The following is a 25,616-nucleotide window of genomic DNA, read 5'->3' as shown; positions in this document are numbered from 1 at the left end:
TTCTAAACTATCACTTCAGAACACTACAGTTTGCTATATTTAGATCCTTGGAGTACTCTGACAGCTAAGTTAAATTCTGAAAAGCATATGAAAATGCCTGGAAAATACTCATCACTGCAAATGTAAAATGTTTCATTCTGCAGTAAGAATGAAGGTATCAGTAGGTACACTGATACCAGTATACTTGGTAGGTAAGTTACCCACCTCAGTAGGTAAGTTACCTATTTTCCATTCTGTTTCAATGCACATAATCACAGCATGGCTTGTGTTGGAAGGGACCTTAAAGATTATCTAGCTCAATCCCTCTGCCCCTAGACAGGAATACCTTCTGCTAGACCAGGCTGCTGAAGGACCCTCCAACCTGGCCTTGTCCCCAGGGATGGGACACCCACAACTTCTCTGGATAAACTGTGCCTGTCCCTCACCATCCTCACAGTGAAGGATTTCTTCCTAACATCTAAACCTGTTCATTTTTAGTTTAAACTGATCCTCCCGTCCTATCACTCCATGGCCCTGTAAGAAGTCCCTCTTCAGCTTTCCTGTAGGTACTGGAAGGTTTATATATGTACCAAAAGTCAACTTGCCAGAGGAAACACAACAAGAAAAATGCATGCTGGTAAAAAAAGTCTGTTGCAATAAAGGAGCACACAGGTTTATTTATGTAATAAAGATCATAATCTCTTTGCTCTTCTCCTTCAAATAGTTGCTGACTATTATTTTAAATCAACTGCATACAGTACTCCCTAACAAGCTCAGACATTTAATTCCAAATATCAGTAGGGGGAAAAAATTGATATGAATCTTTCCCAAAATGAAACTAATGGACCAACAAATGTAACCAAGGCCTCAAACAAAGCGCAGACAAATCAGAAAAGTTATATAAATAATTAAATAAAAATTGCTGGTCCATGTTTTATTAAAATATTAACATTCAAATAAATAAGAGATATGCTAATTTATAACAATATAAATAGTAGACCTAAATGCAGTAGTATTTCATAGGTGAACAAAAGCATTTCATACTTTGCTGCTAAGAAGTTATTGTAGAACACAAGCACCCTGCACTATACTGTTACTGCTGAAAGGAGATACCATGAGTAGTTTTGGAAAAAAACCTTACCTTTTGAAAGCACTTACTGCTAACCTCAAGAACAGTGGCTCATCTGGTTTGCACTCCTAGTTTTATTGTTGTGATACCATTTTTGAACAGGATGACATGTAAGCTTTAAGAACATACTATACTAAGAAAATTTTCTACTTGTGAATCTGCAATAGCAGAACAATAATCCTCCTCTTAAAGTCGGACATTCCCAAGTTGGGTTTCCAGCTCATAAACCAGGGGGAATACCTTAAAAAAACTAAATACACTGGTTTTCTTTGCAGAACAAACTTTGAACTCAGTAGTATTGTTGCAATCCAAAATGCAGGGAATTCTCAGAACTTTGGACCTGTAGGCCAAAGCTTAGAATTAAACACAGGATTTTATCTGAGTCCATGGAAAAGGCTTCCAAACTTAAGCGCTAGAAGCAAGAATATGGATTTATACTTTAAAGCAGAGACACATTAAGCTAAATAGAGGAAAGTTTAGAGTTTTGAAGTGTAGTACTGTAAGGTTGTGTTATGTGTCATAACATGATTGGCTAAGAAAACTTACATTCTAGCATGAGTCCATAAGACAAAATATTTAAGGATTGAGTTGTTAGCAGTGTTTTATTGGTTAATAAATCCTTAAAAGGTCTTGTAACTAGAGGTCTTGTGACCACCTAAGCCATACAGTGAAGACGTGAGCCAAATTCACCCTGCCTGCCTATGTAGAAAACAAGAAAAATAAATCACACCATCAAAAGCAACTCAGAGGTCTCATCTCTAATTCATCAAAAATTCCTTCAAAATACCCACAGTACTAAATTGAAAGGAAAATTATATATCATTGTAGCTCTATCTCTCACTGCTCCTCCTCATTTCAGTATCAGAGACCCAACGGAAGGCAAGACCTGAGGATATGGTCTGCTCACCAACAACTCTTTGCTTAAGCACTGTCTCAGTGTGACTTTCTCCCACAGAAGTCAGCATAGACAGTTTTGGTCCTACAGGACTTCTTCTGCTCAAATAAGTAACTCAATACCCCTACTCTGAAGGATTGCTGTCGAAAAAGGGAACAGCACAAACAGCTGACACATTCCTAGTGGCACTGGAAAGCCTTTTCTACTCTAATCCAACAGCCTAAAATCAAAAATGTATGTTGATGTTATTTCCTTCATCCTCAGAAAATTTTTCCTTCTTTACATTATTTCATAATAAAATTTGTTCTTCCTAAGTTTTTCAATTTAACAGTAGCAGTTGCTTCTTTTCCCTCTAAATACTTATATAGGTCAGTTGTTTTTAATTTCTTGCTAAAAATGTCTGAGTGATATTTCCCTGAAATTTTTAAAGTATTTTATTGCAATTTTAGTCACAACCTTTTACACAGAAACTTTGATTTCTGTTAATTCACCAAAAAGCTTTAGGCAGTTACTGGAGCTGATTCTTGTCTTTCAAAAGACGGCAGTTTAATGGAAAGGTTTTCAAAATAAAAACGTAATAAAATAAAACAAATACATTTCCACTTTGGTTTTACACCTCATTCACTTATTAACCTTTTTTTTTTTTTTAAGAAGTTTTTTGGTTTATTTTACTAGACAGTTAAAGGTGACAGGAAGACTGATACTCTTTGGCTTGCTGTATTTTCCTTCATGAAAGTTTAAGCATAACATCATGTTGAACAGGACAAAGAAGAAATTACTGGGATAATTCAAATTAATAAAATGTACAAAGCCCACAGTCAACATCCACAATGACAGCCTTGACTTTTTTAGAGGATCACTATTTTTCCTCCTATGCTAACATGCAAAGTAAGAGAGTTCAAAAAGGTTAAAGGTTGTCTGTCTCTTTTCACACACACCAGCAAAAAAGCAGTTCTCAGCTCAGCTGCTAGCGCAGCAGTGGAAAAGGGTTAAGAATATCAGTGAGTCACTGATACTCAAAATACAAAACAACAACACAGCTAACTACCATATGCTGTAATAAAAGTAGAATGAAAGCTTTGATACATAAATTATATCCGCAGGATACTTCTAATACAGACATCAGAGGCTTTTAATTCACAAAGCTGTCTGAATTCTATATGATGATGCATTTCATGTTCAAATTAGTAGTGATGAAATCATCCCATGGTTACTCATGATGTTATGTTAATCTTTCTTTGGAAGTTACCTTTTCAATCAAAGATAAAGAATTTAATTAAAATTTTTATCTTCAGTGATTTTTTAAATTTTGCAATGCTGGAATAAACTTACATAAGTTACTATTATAAGCTCCATTTAAGTCCCTACAGAGCCTCACTAAGAGTGTATTTGAAATAAATATAGCATGACGACTCAGGTTGACCACTGTGGTAGAACACTGTTTCTTCTCATACCTGTATGTTCTACATAGGCCACACTGCTTATACCCTTTCATTAAATACCACACCTATACTGGAAGCAATGCAAACCACACAAATATTTGAATACCACATTGGTATCTCAAGATCCCTGAACAAATACACTGCAGCATTCATTGAAAGTTCCAAGGGTGGCCTTTGCAAAGCAGTGGATTGCTTTTCCTGAATGGAAGCAGTTCATATCTCTGGCTGGATCATCAGTCTGCCTTAAAAAAAGCAGGATTCAGAGACCTTCCTTCTCTGCCTAGATCTGCAAGGGAAACCTTTGCATATGCCTCACTTATTGCATCTCTAAAATAGGAAGTGATCCTGACCTGCCTTTCCAAGCCACTACTATTGAAACAAAAGTCTCCAAATTTACGTGGCTTGCATACTACAAATGGCAAAAGGGAATGCTTGCTGTCTTAGGGGTATTCCTACATACAGTCCCCTTTTTTTCTATTATTTTCCTGATTTACTAAGTTCATCTACTATGATTTAGATGACTGACCTTGTACGAAAATCTGTTTTCTTCCTTTGCTCCCTCCCACCCACCTCACCAGCCCTACCTGGATGTTACAGCTCTTACCTCTCTAACTCTCACTAAGGGACCACACACAGGGAAGCAATACAGGCTTTAACGAATCTCTCCTCCTGAATGACAGAAGAGATTTACAGATCAAAATAAGGCAGTGCCTGCATGCTGTCTCTCGCATCTGGTTTCATTTCACTGTGCCTGTTTTTTCTTGGGGACATTCCCAATTTTGCATTGTACACCATTATGTGGAGGAAAGGGAGCAGAGTTGTATATGCACGAGGCTCTGTACAACATAGTGGTCAACTTCAGACTGCTCCTGGTGTCTGTGTTTCCACATCGAATCACAGAACCCCTATTGCCCTATTTCAGGGATGCAAAACAGTGACCCAAAGACCACCCTGTCTTGCTAGTGGTGACCAGTTCTCAGTAGAAGGGCACATAAAGCCTTCACCACATGCAGAGTCAAAGTTCATCTAACAAACCCTTCTCTTTCCTTCCATGATCCACTTGGAAACCTTCTGAGTTAGGCTGCTTCACAAGCACTTGAAGCCCTGACAGGATTATGTACTTTGTCTGATGACTTCTGTACAGCCCTCCTGTTTCACGGCCCACAGTGCCCTGAGGTGATCAGCAGCTCCACAGAATCACTAGAGGTTGCATGAACATGTCCTTATTTTTCCCTCCATGCTTATTTCACGGCCCTTCATTATGTTCTCTTCCTCAATATCCCACTCAGTCTCTTTTTCTCACTCTTATGACTCCTAGGATTCAATCCACCAGAGACACATGGAGACAATTGGACAAAGGCTCTCTCCAATCCCCCTTCACGGTTCCAAATTGAAGCTTGCAAGATGAAGAAAATGTCCTTTGACCACAGGTTAAATCTCACAGCCTCCTTATTTGGAGCTTCTGCTGTGCTGTGGCACAACTCTCCTCCATCAGTTCCACAAGAAATTTGACATTGTGAGCAGCTATATCCTCCTATCCTGCTTTCATCTGAATCTTTTAAAGTCCCAGATATACATTCTACAGCTTTTTTTGGCTCCCAATAGCCAATGGATCTAATCTTGTGATAACACAACTAGCTTTTCATGGTCAAAGCCCCTAATGATAAAAGGCCTCTCTTCCTAGTTCATGAGTTTTGCTTTTCTCCCCCGTTTTGTCTTCTGAATTTCATTCTACCCTACAGTACATGGATTATTATTTCACTTCTTTTAGTACTTTATCCTCATTCTGTACACTGTATATCATTTTCATTTGTCTTCAGTTTTGTTCTAATATCTTATAATAGTCCAGCTTTCTTTTCCCATCCAACAAATCACCAGCCAGGTTGTCATCCTTGCTCTCCAGCATGGGAAAATTGCCAAGTCTGAAATACATTTCTCCTCTACCTGTCTTGTCTTTTCCTCTGTCTTGTTTGGTCATGCCCCAGGAATTCATCATCATTTGCTGGCTCTGTTTACCTGCAGTTTCCTACACTGTTTCTTATTTTCCCCTTTAATACGTTTTTAGAGGATACACAGAATGCCACCCTTACCCCTGATTCCTACTGAAACACCATCAACCTTTAAAACTTGGTTTTGGAAAGTCTGTCTCTCAGCTAGTTACTAATTATACAAACTTATTTCTTCCTCCACACATATTCACAGGCTCTCTTTTCTCCACAGGCAGCCTGAAGTGCTTACTCAGTATCCATTGTTGTCTATGCCCCAGCTTTTGAGCTTAAAATCTGCCAGTGTTGCTGCCACAGAAATCATCCTGTTTGCAGGCTTCAGAGCTAATTGAGTCCTGTCAGCAATTACAGCTGTATTCTGGGTTCATTCAGCAGCATTGTGTTCAAGCATTGTAACACAAGTGTCAGAAGGGAACTGACATAACTGTATTCATACTCATAAAGTTGGGAACTCTATGAATGAACTGGACTCATTCAGGGCACAATTAGAAAGTCTCAATTTGAGAGTCAATGGGAAACATTCAGCTCTTATAGTCAGGGAAAGCAATGCTTCCAAACCCAGAAATACTTTTTGACGCAGTGCCTCAACACCAGGTAGGAAATACATTATTTTGTTCCCTACAAAAGATGAAGGATTTGAGCTATTCCCCAGATTACTACCCAGTTAAGGATAAAATCCACAATTAATATAATTTAAGTTACTGCCTTCTCAAACATGACCAACCACTATGAATCACTTCAGCAGGTGAGGACAAAAGTCAGCATAATTAATGCAACACTTTCTTAGAAGTGGGCTGGAGACTGTGGTGCATAAAAAGATGATAGGAGCTTCTACTGAATTTAAATGTATCCATCAAGCCCACAAATACAGCATAACTTTTTTACCTTGGCTCTTAGACCAACACAGCTAACAGAAAATGGCAAATTGTTCTAAGGACTTCAAAACCCTGCAGAGGTATCAGAAAGAATTAATGTCATAAAAAAAAAAATCTAATACAATGGCTATTTCAGTGGCTCCTGCAGAGAAAACTGTCAGCACTTTCTCCAGATGAAATCTTTCCCCTAAATAAGGATTCTGATTTATATGAGATAGCTATTTTTTCTGCTGTTTTTAACAATTGTATGAATGAATAATTGGCAAGAGGTAAGAAAAACAGAAAACTTGTCATTTAATAGGGAGTTAGCAATGATTAGTTATGGAAGAATAAGATGCATTGACTATGCATCAACACAAACCCCATATTTTAGTTAAATTTCTAGCGAAATTCCAATGCCTGGGTGGCTGGGGTTCTTTCTTTTCTTTTTTTTTTTTTATTTTGGCAGAAATAAAAGACTCACACTGAACACATGAGATATGTCTTAATTACTGAGAACTATTGAAACATTTGTTTTACTCCTGAATTCCACTACCCAGAAGCACTCCAGGATTACTACTTCAGACGTATCAGAGCTCTGTGAAACAAAGATGGCAAAACATCAGGATTTGGAGCCTAACTGGGAAGTCCTTCTGTTTGTCTGTTCACACCTGAAGTGACACAGAGATACAAAGACAACGAAGCACAGAAGTCACTAGGCAGATGGATAAAGGCATTCTTTAATTACTGATCTGTGCCATCCTACTTCAGATCAATGAGTTAAAAAATGAATAAACTGTAAGAAAAGACCCTGCAGGAAACTTTAAAAAGTAACTTCAGAGAGTTTTTGTCATACTTCCAGTATTTGAAAGTTTAGATGACACCTCATTCCTAGGCAAGTCAGGCAAGCCCAGCTTAGTCAAACTTTCATAATTTCTAACAAGGCTGAATCAAATGTCAGATTCTATTCAAAGACTAGGATATTTTCAAGTGAACAAAATAACACATAATTTTACAGAAGGCATTTATCTTCCATTTTTATTTGAAAGGGAATTCTTTATCAGCACTTGAAACTTTGAATATGGTCTCTGGCTATGAAATTCAAATGACATTAAATTATAAGGACCTATTGCTGAATGCAATAGGATACAAATTACCACTATAATTTTTTGTGAGTGCTTTGCAGACAAGATGCAAACTTTCCTAGTTAGTAAGTGTGACTCATATTTCAGAAGAGTAAAGATATCAATCACTCCCTCAGGATTAATATTTTTTCCCTTAAATCTCTTATTATCCATTATCCATTTTTTATCCTTAACTGTTAACTAATAACCCTCAGTTTATGCACCTATAACTCCCTTCATACCAGGTTCCCAACATGAATGTTACAGAGCTCACTCTCAACTTCAGTGAGATTCTTCAGGGATTAATGCAAATGCTTGTTTCAGCACTCCTTCCCCAGGTGGTACTTTATTCCAAGTGATCCTAAAGATAAAATGTTTTTCATATTGTGCAGCAATTTTACCAAAAGCCTGAACTTTAGGTTAACATATCTGCCACTTACTGAATGACTTCATAAAACAGTTCATATTTATAACACCTGCCTAATATGCACAAGTTTTCTTGTCTACCCCTTTCTCTGTATCTATGCTGCTTTATTTGGCCCACCAGAACAAGACTCAAACTTTTTGCCAAGGGTTTCGGGTTAATTTTCAAGTGGATGTCTTGATCCTGCTTTTCTCACAAAAGGACCTTTTACTTACATTGTGATACACTGTCTTTCATTACTAAAACTGTGACAATTCAATACAAGACTGAAAGGCTGACTAGAAACAGAACACATTTCAGAAAAGGATTTCCTTGAAAACTCTATATTTATTCTCTCTAACATTTTACCACTTACTAAATGAATACTCCAAACCCAGTTATTAAACACAAATCAACACCCAAAGGAAACAAAAGGTTAAAATAAAACAGGTAAGTATGAAAAAAGCACACAATGTTGTATTGAAATATGAAAAATTCATATGAAATATAAATTCAAGAGACAAGCTGTAGTTCACTAAGAAAAAATAGTCTTCTCTAGAAACTACTTGTAAACTGATTTCTTTGAAAAATTATTCTCACTGGGCTGGTCTAAAAGGAACATATTGTCATGCAGACAGAAAAACAGCCCATCTGATTGTTTAAAACAGAGAGAAAAGGAGAAAGTAGTGAAACAGTGCTGTGAGTTTTGGTAATAACCCAAGTGCTATGTTGAGAACGTTTTTATTTATAGAATCCATCAAGTCAGTGGCAACCCAGCAGCAATTCTCAAGTGCTGTTGAGTGAAGCATTCTTTGAGGATCTACCAGGTCTTTATGAGCAAGAGCTAAAGTCAGTTTGGGAAAATAGGCAATAATAGTCCAACAAAACAAATAGCAGACTAATAAGGAAGAGTCTTCCACTGCAATGATCCTGGTAACTATTTTAATTCTTTACATTTCAAAGCCCCAACAGAGTCTGTCTTGAAACCAGATAACTCTTCCTTGAAAAGTAGATAATGCAGGCTCATACCTTCAAGAGCTAGCAATCTTTTAGTGGAGATATGACCAAGAGAGAAACATGAGAAGTCCCCAGACGTAACATTCCCTCCAAAACATATAACTGTGGTGAGTGGATATATATGTCAGTAGGCAAAGAAAAGCTGTTACACAGCTTTCAGGTGAGCCAAGTGTTTGGAAAGACAAAGGATGAGGAATGACACCTTCCATGTAGTTTTCTATAGTTGTCAAGACTGAAAGATGTGGTGTTTTGATTTGTACATGAACGACAAGTGTGTAATACAAATAAATTGGCAAGTAGGCAGCAAAAATAGCTTTCAAATAATTCTCAAGAAGCTGTCTTAGTGCAGTCTGTCTCACAATGCAGTTGACATACAACAGTAACTGCAAACACAAGAGAAAAGAAGATGATTTCAAGTTCTCTGCATTTTAAGCCCCCAGATGCTGCAGCTCAAGAGCCTCTTTAGAGACAAGTTACTCCCCTTTCTGCACCAGTGGAAGCTGGAATGAATGCTGCAGCTTCAAATGAATTTGAATGCTCTTCCAAGATCCAAGATCCAGGCCACTGAGCAGAGGACATGTATTTACTTCTTCTTTACATACGAGAAAACAGAAAGGAAAACAAGGAAAAAGGATGAAAGAGCATAAGGCTGCCAGAAAATAAAGCACCTGTTGCTGCAAAACATTTCCCATATCCTGACACAAACCTGAATAAAAAAATCTTCAGAATTGCCATTATGGCGGACTTTTCATCCTTTAGATGAGCTGTGCTATGGCCTGTCACACAAAAAGCTAACAAGAAACTTACTTACAAATTAAATAACAAAATTGTGATCAAGGAAACCATTATGCATATCTGATAAAGGATCTGCTTTGTTTTTCAGCATCTGAAGAGATCCAAAATTTCTCCTATTTTAGATGCATAACATAAGCTCATCTGGACTAGCTATTATCTTGTTTTTCTACATTTTCTTTTATTAAAAGGGCACATTGTAATGATCTTGTCTTTATGCATAGAAAGTATTATCAAAATCAGGTCTGTACCACTGTGTTAAGATGCAATACATTTGGGAGGTTTTACTCCTGCCATTGGTATTATTCAATAACTTTAATAAAAATTTACTGAATCAATCCAAATGCCAAACAGCAACTGGACAAACTCTTACATCTTCCCCTAAACAGTGATAAACTCAACAGGCACCCCACCACCATCCCAGATCGGGAAATTGTTGTAAAACAGTGATTTGAGGAGACAAATTATTTCTGAATCTGAATTAAATATCTCAGTGAAACTGCTAAAGAAGAGTCCCCAAACCTAGAAAATTAAAGCACTGAGAAACTTTTGAATCTGTCAAAGAGAACATCACATTTGAGCTATTTCTGCATTCTTCTAGATCTGATTTGGTGTACCATTGTGGGGGGGAAGAAGTGCGTCATTGTGAATCGATTTTACAACAGGAGATTTGCTCCTGAAGGCAGGGGAGGGAACCCACTGATAGGTATATCAAGCCAAGAACTAAGCTGACAGTTAAAATTAGAAGTGACATTCCAGGTAATTCCTTTGTGTTAAAACAGTAAGTAAAGTAAAGCTATAGCACTGTAGAAAGAATACAACAGAAAGCAAAACTTCCTCTAATAAGACCTTATTTAAAGCCTCCCCAGTCATCTGGGGTGTGTGTGTGTGAATTGCAGAGTTAATTTCTTTTAAAAGCATATATTCACAAATTCAAAAAAAATTAAATCAAAACCCTATAGACTAGGGATGCTACATACACCAAACTGCTTGTGTTTTTTCACATCAGTTATTTTCCCTGGTACTGGCAAATGATCTAATCAGACTGATAGTAGCTCAATAATGAAGGTATGTACACAGGTTACACTTTTGATTATGCTATAAAAACATTACTACCTACATTTGATATTCAGGCATTAGCAAAGATGATGCCCATCACTCCACAGAAAAAGTACAGCTTCTTATAGATTCAACAAGAAAAAAAGGAGCAGGAATTATAGTGTAATATTATTCACAAACAGAAAAGCTAGTGGTCTTAAATTTATTTCCATACATTTCCACAGCAATATGTCCATTACCAGAGTAAAAAAAAAAAAATCTAATTTTGAGATATTAACAAATGACTCCATGGCAATCACAAACATATAATTTGCAGAATTAAAAATAGCCCTTTAAATGCTAGCAAGCAGAATTCAACAATCCAAAATCTCCTTCGATATTATATATTCTTCTGCCATAATAATATCTCCATCCTGTGTCTATTAAGTAAAGTGAATCCTAGAACCCAAGCTGTGTGATAAGGAAAAATGCTTATAAACTTTCTTCACAAGTCTAGTGTTCTTCATCAACATTTATGGATGTTGACTTTTATCTGTCACTTAATTGCTAATGGTTTAGACTTGCAAGGGTATTTTATGACTACTCATATTTGGCACCCCGTCTTAACTATTTAGCAAGCAACAGAATTTCTCACCTCACTGCCAACCTTCTTTTCACTATTTATGCAGATGTGACAGCACCAGGCTGTCACAATTCCTAGACCTGATATTATATTCAACTAGTTATTCATGTAAGTGGAAGTCTAGCAATATAGTGGTCAGCATTATTTGCATCAGAAGATGAGAAAAACCATATTGAAAGGCACATGAAGAATGCAAGCATATAAAGTGAATGAAAATAGTTGCTTATATAACTATTTTCCATGAACTTTTGGAAGTAAAAGATATTTTCAGGAATCACAGAGATCATTGATTTAAATGATGCACAAACTACATGTGCAATTAGTCTAATACATTTAAAGTATGAACATCATAAGTGACAACACAAACTGTAGCAAAATATGGCATTCTAAATATACTTCAAGAGCAGAGAAAAACAGGACCAAACTGCATTCTACTCGCTGGTCTCCAACAAGTAATATGTTATGCAAATTACCTCTGCAGAGAACTGTACTTTATTCAAGACTGAGCTTCATGAACCACAGCACTCCAAAGAGAACCTCAGGATGGAACACTTCCTAACAAAATATCCTTTTTAACCATTCTTACATTTTCCCCCAATGTGAAAAATTAACCCAAAATTCACTACCTGTTACTCACTTTTCGCACAATCTTAGGATAAAAAAAACTGGAATAGAAACACTGCAAAAATTAAGTGGTTTGATATATTTTTAATTATAAACTGCAAATGTATCTAGTGTATGTATTGTAAAGATAACTCCTTCTGCTTCCTTGGACTGCCCACAGTGCTGTTCATTTGAAAGCAGGCTATGATTTTCCCCAACACAGCCCCTAAGCTTTAATCTCCTGCACAGTGCTTTCAGAAGTAGCAAACAGAATATTTTTCAGGATGCTTAAGACTTGTCATGCTAAGAGATGGAATGTGTAATTAGATGTAGTCCCTAAGAGGATCAGAAGTCATCCTAGCAGACCTGTAAACTGTCACCAGACCCAATGTCACTAAACACCAACTTCTGAACAGAGAACCAAATAAGAGAAATACTTGAATTCTTCTTAGGCTTCTTCATGTTAACTTCACCATTCCTTCTTCAGCACTTGCTTTTCCTTTCCTCTCTTTTTTGGAGCTGAAGAAATGACAGCTCTCCAGGCCACTTCTAAGATATGTCAGAGCAAGGTACACTCTGCCTTTAATATGCACATCTGTGTGTTTTGTAAGAGCAGCAGAATTAGGCCCTTAAAATATAGCAGAGATACACAGAGGATATAATATCTGAGGAAAAACAAAGCAAAAAACCTTAGACAACAGCCATAGAAATAAAGATGATTGGTTTTTTATCTCCCAGAGAAATTTCTTCTCATATTCCCTTGAAACCATTAAGTCACTGGACACAAAAGGCAGAGTGATCAATTAATGTGTGGGCAATCAGAGAAAAGGTTATAGGTTATAAGCTATCTAGGTTATAAGCTCTCAATTTAGAAAGCTTACATCACACTATTTGAAGTGAGAGAGATTAATTAAGCTTCATCAATTTTAGTTTAAAAAAGAAAAACATCTCCCTTCACTACTGATTAGCAACATTATTTCAGACATCTTACTGGCTTTTTGGTGTTCAGGATTACATCTCTCACGAATTAAAGTATTCACATGGTTGCAGGACTTTGGTGCTTTGGAATCAGGAGAAAAATGTTGTAAACAGCAAGACTAATGTTTATGATTAAGTTAATATCAAAGGAAATGGTGAAATCTCACAAAAAATAAGCTTGCCCCAATTTATTCTTAACAGACAAATTTGTATAGAGATACTTGTTAGAAGAACAAGTGCTTCAATTCAAAAAAATCACTGTTTTGCTTTACTAAAACATCATACATTCCTATTTTGGAGTATTTGTAACAACCGTAACTAAGCATGAACAAATATTTAAGAAATAAGCACATTCATGCAGACAACTGATATGGGACAAAACCAGCCAGATAGGACACTTCTCATTAAAGAGTTGTTTCATCTCTGAGCTCTCTACCATCATCAAGGGAAACCTACACAGCATTTCTCAAATCCAAGCTTTGAAATGGAGGATGCAGTTTTACAAGGAACTAGACTGACATAATGGCAAAAATTCATAACTCTGCTAGATACCAAATACATCCAATGGGCCTTAAAATAAAAATTATGGGCCCCATATGATCTCTTCCTTCCACAGTCAACTCCTCACATTCCACCAGCTATAAACTGCCTGACCCTTAGGAGGCAAATGCTTTCACATATCTTCACTCCACCAAGAATATACTGTCTACTTTTCTCCTGCATCCCCTCCCAGGAGCTACCTTCTGTTTCTGAGATGGCAAAATTGATCTCTATTCAACACTTAGAAACAGTCTTCACCTTCTATTTAATTTTGAATACTGATGTTTTGATTTCCTTAACAAAGGCATTTGTGATCAAGAACGTGCCATGTGTCAGCTATGTCACCTGGTCTAATAAACCCCACAGCCTCCAGCTACTGATCTTTATTGTGTTCTTCCATCGACCACTATCATTGTTCAACGTAACACACACAAAAAGAAAAAAGGAGTAATGAGCCCACAGAAAAAAAATTTAGGAAAGGTATTTTTAGCAGGTAGGAAAGAAAGATCAATAAGTGAATATGTGTGAGCAAGGAAGGCACCTACTTGTTTGAGTGGGGACACCACTGCATGTTTAAATTCAAACTACATTTAGCAATTAAATGTGCAGTTCAAATACAGTTTTCAAAGGTACGTAGCAAAGAGTAGCACTGGGGTTTCTAATCTACTTAACAGAATTCTTTTTTTAAATTTTAAATTCTTTTTTAAATAACGATGAGTAAATACATTAAAGCAAAATTTTATCTGTACTTAGACCTATTGCACCTTCTCTGTGTAAATCTTTTCTTTCTACATTTTATAAAAATCAAAGTATAGTTAAAAAGGAAACCACAAAATTCAGTCCCAAACTGAAAACCCCAGGTATGCAATCTCTATTTGAAGCCAAGAGCATGAAGAACAAAAGTGTCCAGTTGCAGAAACTACCAGTCTTCTGGATTCAAAGCAAAATGAATACAGCCATTATAAAGTTAGATTACTGAAATGCAATGAATCCAGAAATTGTTGATCATAGCATCAAGCCCTAAATATTTCTTCATTTACATCTAAATTCTATTTTGATATATTTCACTTGCCTCAAATATGGTGTCTGATACTGAAGTCTAAAGGAGCACACGTTGGCTATAAACAGCAAACATAGAATTTATTGTTAAATTAGTGGTAAGTGAAAAGCTCTAAAATATGCCTTAAAATACATATTCTTCATCAAATACTAAGGCTATTTCACAGGCCACCTTTAGCTACTATGCATGACATTAATATCCGATTTTACCATCACCACGACAGATGTCTCAATTTGCTTTGAAATTTGTTCCAATATTCTATTATTCAAAAAATGGTACACAATAAAGAAAGCAGTCAAGAACAAAATATTTTGAAATCTTTGCTATCGTCTAGAGAAACAGTATTGCTTATCCCTCCAGTCATGTCAGTGTCTCACAAAAATTCAAACTCTTAATTTCCTAACCAGACTACTTTGACAGAACCACATTTACATCACAACAGAAGGCAGAAAATTAAAATTTTTAAAAGCCTAAATAAATAAACTACACAACAATTGCTGCATCTGTGCAAAGATCCACATAGCACTGTGTGAATTTATGACAGCAAGCAAAGGAAAATAAACAGGCAATTCTTTAAGAACAGGACAAGCTCATAATCATGCTCCTCTAAAACACCTCAAAGCTTCTGCTAGGCCTGTTCAGGGACTTTTCTGAACAAATGGGCAATTGTGTTTAATGCATTTGTATCAATTCCTTCAGCATAATGCATTTGTGAATGTATTCAATTTTTCCAGTTTTTTATAACTTGCTCAATGTTTTTTCCTGAAATTACCTTGGTCTTTATTTTAAATAACCTGCTACAAAAGACATTCTTCTAGTTTGCTGTACTCCCACAGCAATAACAAAAGAAAACAAAATAAAATCCCCAGTAAAAATTCTTTGAAAACACTTGGAAATATGCAGAAAGCACACCATACAGATAGGTTTTGGGCAAGCAAAAGGCCAATATGGATCACTTCAGAGTTCTGCAAAATTACATAAAGTCCTATCATTTTCACCTTTGAGAACTTGAATTTGGCTAAAAAACATGTATTTAACTGTTGCAAGAATACTATCCTAATTTTTTTAAGTGTTTTAAGCCTGTGACACAATGGCTAAGTAATGTTGTGCAACCATATCTGGAGAGATCAGTTCTACAGACAAAAGCTCATCCTCGAGGAAAAGATTCTGTACTATGTCCTGATACACAGCCTCAAGAGCCCATGTATTTGAAGAATCCAAGCAAGAAGGTACAGTTTGCTGACAAAACTTTATATAAGTAAACACTGAGTTAACATTTACTGCAGACTATGCAAAATTAAGTTAAACTTATCTCACCATAAATGTGGACTGCGACAAATCACAAACACATCTGTTTTGTGAGAAAAAGAAACAAAGGAACAATTTCAAAAATGTCAACATTTTAGCATTCAGTTTTGGGGTTTGTTAGGTTCTTTGTTCATACTGCACTTGGAGGTCTTTTGATAAAATACTCTAAAATCTCACTGACAACAAAGTGATTTTACTGCATGATCATGAGCAAGTTAAGGTTAAATAGCTGTTATCTAGCCCTTCAGCATTTTACTTCATCAGTCATAAAAAGGCAGCTTACAGTTTCTGAAACAACTAAGTGAAATGCTGAACTACAGATAACAGCAACTAAGTTTTCCCAAAGATTTTTCAGCATAAAATTAAAACACATTAATTATTAAAAGAAGAGTGCAGCTGAAAGCACTGGATTAAAGATGGTGAAGCTGTACAGTGTTCTGGAAATGTCAATGTTTATTGCAACATAACCACTTGGAAACCCTTTACAGAGCCAAATATAACCTTCATATGGGCTTCATATTCCAATTTGAAGTTGCAATTATAGGTCTAAAAAAGAGAAGATAAAACTAAGAGGTCATAGTTTTAGCACTGTTCTCAAACCGCAAATCAAAAACTTTCCAGACTACATTATAAATGACAAAGGAAATTTCAGCCATAGTACCTCCTCCCTAAAACCAAACACCAACTCCCCAAAAAAGCCACATACAACCACTTTTTTCTTTATAGACATCAAAAAACAGTAATCTTGTTTCAAAATCTGCTCCCATCTATGCAGTGCTTGTGAACACATGGATATATATCCACAAAACACTACAAACACACATGCACACATCCCCCTGCAAATAGATACATGTACAATGCTAAAACAGTGTTACACATTTGTTCCCTTGTGGTTCTAATGAGTTCTCCTGTGCCATGCTGCCAAATGCTTCCAGACAGACTTTCACGAGCAGTTTGCACACAGAGACTGTGAGCAGTAAAGTGCATGTTCTCAATCTAAAATAAATAGAACATTATTTCTCCTGCTTCCATTTACTAGTTTTGTTTTCCATCTAGAGCAAAACAGAAAAATGCTTCCCCAAAAAAAAACCCTTCTACAAACAGTTCTCTCATTTAGCAGCTTCATCACTGCTCTGGCATTTAGCCACCCCCAAAAAAGCATTTATTGCTTCATACACCATCTCATTGTAAGTTCTGTGCCTAAACATTGAATTAAGTATTAGATATTCCCCAGGAAACTGATGAAAATGACACAGCATAAAGGGCAACTAGCAATCTAGGGTATAATAAAATAACAGCACATTAAAGAATTAGTACAATATTTATACTCAGTTGCAGAGAAACCCTGTGAAGCTACTTACAACATTGACTTCTGTACCCACTACATCCATCGTATTACTAATAATTTACATGTCAAAGCAGCTAACAGTGACTTTTCAGTGTTACAGAAGGGTATGTTTATCATACCGAGATGCTGCAATGTGTAATCATATTTGATAAGGAGGAGAACCCACCAGCTGAACATTTCAAAGTAATACACATGACTAATGGAACCATTTTGTTTTGTCACATCTACCCCAGCTACACTTTAGGACATTGTGAGCTTGCAGACAACCTGGTAAAATTATACATTGTGAGCTTGCAGACAACCTGGTAAAATAATACGGTTGACACTGTAACATCGCTACACATGCATTTTCAGTTCTCTTGGTAAAACACCACTAAACCTCCACCAGCCAGGACCCGGAGATGAATCACCTCATATCTGTGTTGTCAGGGGACCAAAGGAATACCATTCCCAACTGGTCCCAGATTTCTACTCAGAGTAGGAATAAAAACCATTTCCTTCTCCTCTAGAATTTTAAGGAAAAAAAGTGTATTTTCTCCCTTTACTGGAACCCCTAAAGATTTCTTCCAAATTCCTGGTTTAGGGAAGCTTGCAGGTACCAGCTCTCTCTAGTCACTGAGTACATTAGGCTTGGAGCCCTGTTTCCCTAAGTCTTCACAGGCCACAGGTTCTAGACCCTCTACTGCCTTCATCTTTCTGGAGTTTGAGGCAAAACAGAGGATAAAGCTGTGCACTGTTGATTTTGTCAATCTAGTCCTCAACTCAAAAAACTTCAGAGGAAGCAACAGCTTCCACTAAGTTGATTCTTGTCTTTATCACATTGCTGTGGACTTCAAACTAAAACAAAATTAGATAACTATATTTGACATTTGGTAAATGTTGCAGTGTGTTTTATTATGTATTCCAAATGGTTTATTCTGTTTCCCCCATACAGTTGGTTTATCCTAAACTTGTATCCTCCCACCTCCCCAATCCATCTGGTTACCCTGAACCAGCCTCTTTGCCCAGAATGTTCGATGTTCCTCCTCCCTACAGCTGTCAATCCCTCCTCATACCTATCACTTTTTCCAGAGACTTCCCTGTCATTTTTGTATCCTTCAAAGCCCCATTTTGTTTGTTGAATCTGTTCCCCTCCCCTTGTGCTCCCCATTGGTTTGTAAATTGTGAATCTCACCTTATGCTCCTCCCCAGTTTTCCCCCTATTGGCTGAAGTTTTGTACCCTCCTCTTGAACCTCCCCTGTTTAAAAAACCCTTGAATATCCGGAATTTCTGTTTTCTGTCCCTGGACCTTCCTGAGAATAAAACTCTCTGGAACCCATACAGAAGACCTCTCCCTCATTCTTGCCTCTGCCCACGCCGGATTACAAAGCTGTGCTGTAGAGCTTTCTCACCCAGCTAAGCTGAACTCTGAATATTAAACTTTTGGGATTCAGCCCACTCCTTGCCCCAGTGCTGTGGAGCTAGCAGGGTTGAGACCAGCACTGTGTCACATAAAAACTTATAAAAATAAAAAAGGGGCTATCTATAATTCTGTTCAGATGCTCTCATCTCTAATTTTCTTTCTCCTGCAGGAGATTTGTACTCATGGCCTATACCAAGCAAAAGAAAGGCTTGACAGCCACACCAGTCTCATCTTCTTGCACAAAACCACCTCAGCATGATTCTGGGCATGTGAACAAGACTGTCTAAACACACAAGACTTGTGGACAGGGATCCTGAGCAGAGATGTTCATGAAGAGACCAGGAAGACGGGAAGGAATGGCCATAAAAGCAGTAAGGATAAAACTCAGCGTTTCAATATAAAAAAAATACTTAAAAGATCTGACTCCCAAGTGTCATTTCCAGAGACAATGAACCACTTCTGGAGGGCTTCTTTATTTCATTTTTCTAATATCAATAAACCAAAGAAGTGAAACCAAAATTAGGACTTTAAGTTTTCTTAAGCTGGTAGCTGTAATTTCTCTCTAAGGGCCCAATATAAATGCAGTAATTTCTGAGGAAGAGAAAATTAAATTAGGCTTGTTCCAACTATGTTTCTCATAATTACCAGGGATATGCACAATCAGTCTTCATTAATTCTTTACCACAGAACTTCTCTTCAGCTAAGTTTCTCACACAAGGAAGCCCTTAAGTAAAAGAATCAGCTTTCCAGAACATCTTATCCACATCAGTATATTAAAGTTAGGAACTACAGCTACCATTTAACCTTTTTTTGCTGTGTATAAATTGAAAGACACTGGGCATTTCCTTACAGGCAGCTAGAATTTAATTCAGGAAACTGGCTAGGAATGTTAAGCAGCAGTATCATGTCCACAAAGTTACATACATACAATCGAAATTTTCAAGGCTGACTTTCATGCTCTTTTCATCAGTAGGAATAATGTTGATATCCCAGCTCTGAAAAAGGAAACCACTGGAACCATATTTTCTCATAAGAAACACACATGCCATAAATACCCCCCCTTCACCTCTCTGTTTTGTTTGGGTTTTTTTAAATGAGTGCTTAAACACGAAATTTGCTTTTAGGAGAAAAAGCAACATTTTTATGCCTAGATCAATATGTTATTTTCATCACAGCTGTTGATTTCAGAACACAGACACTCTAGAAGAACGCAGCAGAAAAGTCTTCAACAGAAGACCAGAATTTTTTCTATTAAGACATTTCTTATATTAAGTTTTTAGCTGTGGAAAATGCAAATAAACTTTTCAATAGCCACATTAATGTAGCAGAATGTGTTGTTTTTACTTGGATATCCAAAATAATAATTTTCTTCCATACAAACCTTTTAAAATATCTTTTTCTGGTACTTCCTGGCTATGCCATAATAACTACCCCAGATAATTTAATCCCAAGTTATTACATTTCTTGTGTCAATTTCAAGGTTCTTGTAACAGCTTTTGAATATGTATTATCTGAAGTTGAACTTTATACAATATTTACAATATTTTGATTCTACCTTATTATTTTTAGGTTGGTTTTTTTTTGGTTTTTTTTGGTTTTTTTTTTTTTTTAATTGAACATCTAAAACTGTTTTTTTCATGTAGCACCCCAAAAAAGACTTTCACATAGTTTATCCTCGGCACCACAATCCATCATGTCTTTAGACCTTATAACAGCCAAACTATAACAGAGACAATGGCAAAGGCGAACCAGAGTCCAGAATGCCAATGATATTAATAGATATATAGATTATATATAGATTTTTGCACCATAAGATGCTCCAGCCATATGGTCTTAAATAGATAATCACTCAATCTCACACTTTAACTCAAAGTTAACAGAAAAGCCTAAAAATTTTTGAAAACTACTAAGTTTTTAACATTTTTACAAACCCAAATTGCAGACATCAAGTACTGTTAATGCAATGCTAAGCTAGGTGAAGATAGAGAGGCTAGATTCAAGGTTGATGTGTCTTGGTCTATTTAATTTCCTATTTTCATTTTCTGAAAATCATACTACACTAATCAGTGAATATATTAAAATTGTATTGCCATTATCACTAAAATAGTTTTTCCACTGTGGTAAACCAAAATTCTGGAAGGGTTTCCACCTTCACATAAAGGACTAGATGGTGACACAAAAGCATAAGGATACAGGAGCATATAAATCACAGTAGAGAGACCAAGAAGTCTCCCAGACATTTGCAACTCATACCACAATTTCAATTCCTATTAACAGAGGCTCATGAAGGCCACAAGGACAGGAAGTGCAAGAGAAGAGAATAAGCCTGTTTATATGACAGTTCTCCCCAATGCTTCTCACTAGCAGAGTGTCTGCGGCTTCCTCCTCTCCCTAGGCTGCTACCAAACACAGCTCACTTGTAGCCCCAGAAAGCAGCACCAACTCTCATGGCTCACATATTCCCCAGCAAGTGCTGCTACAGCAACAGCCTATCTTATATCAATGCCACCTGCATTTGACCCTGAAAAATGTCCATAAATCCTGCACATTCATTTATAAAATATTTAATTTGGGCTCCCTTTGTTAACCACAGATAATAATTACATAACCACTTGCCCCGTTCAGCCTTGATGTAAAGTGTTTAATGCAGAATGTAAATCTTATCATCTTGCCATCTGTGAAGACATCGAAATTACTTGAAAAGCTAATCTTAATTCAAAGTATAGTAGATGTTGTGAAATATGATTTCTATAACAAGCTTATCATTAAAACATACGCCCACCCACATCTTACAATTAAAATGAAAACATATCTTCTGCAAATATAAGAGAGTGAAAGCTGGAAGTGCACATTATGGGCATGTTCTGAAGTGTGCACATACTCCAGACCTTCAGCTGAAATCATTCTATGTAAGAAGGAACAACATTCCTCCAGCACTTCATGGATCTACTCTAAGTATAAGGTAGCCCTACAACCAGCACCATCAGCACAACAAACAAGGCAGCAAATGGCAGGACTTTGTACAAGCAGCACCACTTTCCAAGGAATTAGTACATGGAGCTGCGCCCTTACTGGCAGACAAGGGCAAAAAACACAGCTTGAGATAAATGCCTCTAGCACTTTCCTGACTCAGGGTCTTCTTTCACATAAAGCTCCAGAGCAGCACAGTAGCTTTACAGAGAGCTGGATCTAACAGAAAGAGTTCCTGGTTTCCTATTGCAATTACTATCCAGCATCCAGCACAAAGAGCACAGGATTTAAACAGCCTATTTTAAGTATCCCAGGTTTTCAGCACAGAGACAGGACTTTGCACAGTGCCTGAAGACAGGCTGCCAAGCCCGAGCAACTGCAGGCAGCTGTACTGGGCTCCTTCCAGTTGATCTAGGTTCTGCACAAATGCCATTGCTGATAAACTTTCCCGAGAGCAGTTCCAAGCACTACTTAAACTACAGGAAGTCATTCATTACTAATTATTTGGGTGTAACAGAATTTTAGCCTTAAATGAAGCTATTCTGACTATATGAGCCCCTCACTTTGACATAATGGCTGTGAGTTGATACATGGATATAATTACATTTTCATTTTGCCAGGAAAAAGTGGCGTGTTTTACAGACTAATTGCATTGTGAAATCACCTTTCTATAGTACATAAACTGAAACAAACTGTGCCTAAAAGTCAAGACTTAAGTTACTACAATTGTCATCACTATCATGGCTGTAACACGTAAAACAGTTTTGCTAGTTTGAAAAGGCCGTAAAAAGACAGTGTTGTTCTGAAAGATTATTTATTATGGGTTACACAATAGCACAAGAAGGCTGTAAGAAAACAGCAACAGTTATGTGTTAACATCTTCATTTACCAATAAAATGTTGCTAGGAATAAAAACATCTGAGTCATAGATCAAAAACAGAATTTTCTGCTGTTCAACAGTTATCAAAAACCATGTCAGGCAAAACGTGAAAAGATAAGTAAAAGGTCCCACTTGGCATTTCTACTCTGGGTTAAATAACTTGATATGACTTGGCAAGTAGAAGAAAGTTCTGTCATATTGAGATCACTCTACTTCTGCATTGCCAGATGCAAACTCCTGTTAAGCCTTTAGGCTCCCTCCATTCTAGGTGTTAATTTTGACCCAGTTCTGGCCTCATTAAAAACAAATCCCCAAACACCCTATTTTGCATAAAAAATGTAAGCTGTCACGTATAAGATCAACAAATAAGCTCACTCTCATTTTCAGATTAGTGAGACATCGGGCTACATTTCAGTACCACATGGTGACAGACAATTCTAGGATAAGTCTCTTATTCCCATTCCTGCTCCTCTGTGTTGGGCAAATGAGCTGCAGCAGGAGCTAAAAGCTGGAAAGCCAATCTGTCAAACATGTTTACTTCATGCAGAAACAGTTTAACACACACACAAGAGCAAGAGCCCTCAAGGACATGGAGGTCAAACCTGGGCACTTCTCAGATGAGCCCAGCCTAAAACTACTGCCAATTTGACAGCACCTCCACAAACAAACCAGACAGACTGCTCACTCAGGCTGACTTCAACCTCTGCATGCGGAACACAGTCTCAGGTCCTGACCCCTGAATTGTGCAGATCAGGAATGAAGCCTGAGCAAAGAGAGAGCCCTCCATCCCTTTCTCTGTCTTCCCATTTGCAGAAGATGGGATGATCAGGGTAAGAACTTTTCTGGGACTTAAAAACCATTCAAAGTCCACCATCTGAGCTGCAGCTAAGAAGTTCAACTGCATTATTCCCCATGAAAACTATTGCACAGGGAATTTTACCATCATCATTACTATTAGCCATGATTTCTATCAAGATGGATCATATATGATGAAATGAGAAAACTGTTTTGGTCTCCAGAAGAACCCTCTGAACTACAACAAACTGGGTGCAGAGAGCAGAGAGATGATATCTAGTATATTACACTTGGAGAGAAATTACTCTATTAAAACAGCTAAGATGCCAAAAAGAGAAATCAAACTTACAGCACATCAAGTTCTGTAAGAACATATTTTGCAATACTACAATACTTACTAGAGATTTTTTTCCATGATTTATGGCCAGTTTTTTGGAAATAAGTGGCAAAAACCCATAAAGCCTTCATTATCTAAAGTGTTAAATTTTCTACCAAGTTATTTTTGCTTTTCTGTTAGTACTTATTTTACCACAACACCAAAGCAATTGCTACATAACTCTTCTAGAGCCAAAACTCCAGCTTATACCTGTAAGAGTGTCAAACATCACAGCTTCAAACTCCAAAATGACACCCAACTTAAAAAAGCACTATACATGCAACACATAAAAATTCAAAAAAACACAGTTAAATTGTGTTTAAAACTGCTACAAGGTAGTTTAGTTACTCCAGTATGCAATCTATTAACTTTTACTTGATCTGTGTCCACATTTTCATTTTTCAAGGCCAGGTTGGATGGGGCTTTGAGCAACCTCGTAGTGGAAGTTGTCTTTGCCCATAGCAGAGGGATTGAAATGGGAGGATCTTTAAGGCCCTTTCCAACCCACACCATTCTACCCTTTTATGATTTCATTTCTTCAAAGCGCTCACTATTAAACATCTGAAAGAAACCTTAGAATGACTTATAAGGCTCCTGAACTAGCGATGACAGAGATTTATTTGGAGTGAGGAATTTTGGAGCAGGCTGCCACAAAATCTCATAAATTCAGGGTGAAGGAATAAAGGTAGCTGTGCCTGTCTAACTGCCATCCATATGTAGATATATCACAATATCTAGGGTTTTTGTTCTCCCTCTGTATTGCCACCTTTGCTGCTGCACACTTCGTTCTGGTATTCGCTCCATGAAACTCCATAAGCTATATCAAGTATTAGCCTGAAGATGAGTAACCCAGTAATACAACGATTTTTCTGCTAACTTAGTGAACAAATCAATTCAAAAAACCATCAGGAGAAACACAGTGATAACCACAGAACCACACCATTGTGACCAAGGGTGAATTCAAGGAGCAGGATGACTTATTTTCCTTTAACAGCAACATAATGTCAATCCGCTCACTGCACAGCTTCACCCACAGACTTAAACCACTAGTTAAAATGGACTGATAACTCAAATCAGTATTATTTCAAGCTTAGTATAGGGTTAGAAAAATATTATTTATACTCCCAGATCATATGTTATTGGTTCTCACATTTCTTAGAAATGTCTATTTTTTTAAAGTAAAAACATAAGTTCAAACCCATGAATTTTTCAGCAAAGAATAAACAAGAAATTGATTCCTTAATCAGAAGCACTGTACAGACACAAAGCAAGCGGTATTTTCAATTTAGTCCATATCAGAACCATAATTCTTCATTTCCTGGCTTGTCTCCCAATAAAATTTCAATTTGGCATTCCATTTAAACATGTCCTTTCAACTTAGATATGACAGTCTTTATGTATTTCAAGTTCAGTAAATATCCAAATATTCTATCAAAAGATCATCATCAATTAACTGATGACTTTTACATAGTTTGAGCAAACTTTTCTGGGCAAACAAAACTTAAAAAAAATCCCAATTAACACAAAGTAAACAAAACAAAAGCCCATGAATAGACAAAAACCCTTGCCCAATACCTTGTACTCTTGGCTGCAATAAGCACCATCTCTAATTTCACCACAGATGCCAGCATATTCTGAATATACAATGCAGTCGCAGCTATTTCAATGACGTTGGACCTTGCAGAAAAAGTACTTCTTAATCCCGGTGGCTGTGAGAAGTTGTAAATCCAAGGAACATCTGCCTCACTGCTAGCTGAACACATACAGGGTTTCATTTTGGTGCAAGGTGATGTGAGCTTGCAATCTGCTTTTGGCTTGACCTGTTTTTCATCAGGAAATAATCACCATATTAACATTATGAACTCTCAAAACATTTTCACGAAACAACAATTAACTTCAAGAAAACACATGCCTGTGTTAAACTTGACAATTACAGGATACCACTATGCTGCAGTGCTAAGACTGGTTGAGACTGGAAGAAAGACAGACATGTCTGATTAAAGATAAAGATCATTCTTAGTAGTGGAACTAAA

The 25,616-nt window shown here is 36.9% G+C and overlaps 1 protein-coding gene across 1 annotated transcript in view; it reads right to left on the bottom strand.

Annotated features, from left to right (window-relative positions):
* LOC121355707 (type II inositol 3,4-bisphosphate 4-phosphatase-like) overlaps positions 1 to 25,231 on the bottom strand; it is a 102,059-nt gene extending 76,828 nt beyond the window's left edge. The window contains exon 1 of the mRNA XM_041471362.1: positions 25,159 to 25,231. The gene's annotated coding sequence lies outside the window, so the exon portion shown is untranslated. The remainder of the gene's footprint in view (positions 1 to 25,158) is intronic.
* Between the last annotated feature and the right edge of the window lie 385 nt (positions 25,232 to 25,616).

Source organism: Pyrgilauda ruficollis, unplaced genomic scaffold (assembly GCF_017590135.1).
Source record: "Pyrgilauda ruficollis isolate IOZ18807 unplaced genomic scaffold, ASM1759013v1 scaffold265, whole genome shotgun sequence".
Taxonomy (NCBI): domain Eukaryota; kingdom Metazoa; phylum Chordata; class Aves; order Passeriformes; family Passeridae; genus Pyrgilauda; species Pyrgilauda ruficollis.
This window is presented reverse-complemented; position numbering and strand designations above follow the sequence as displayed.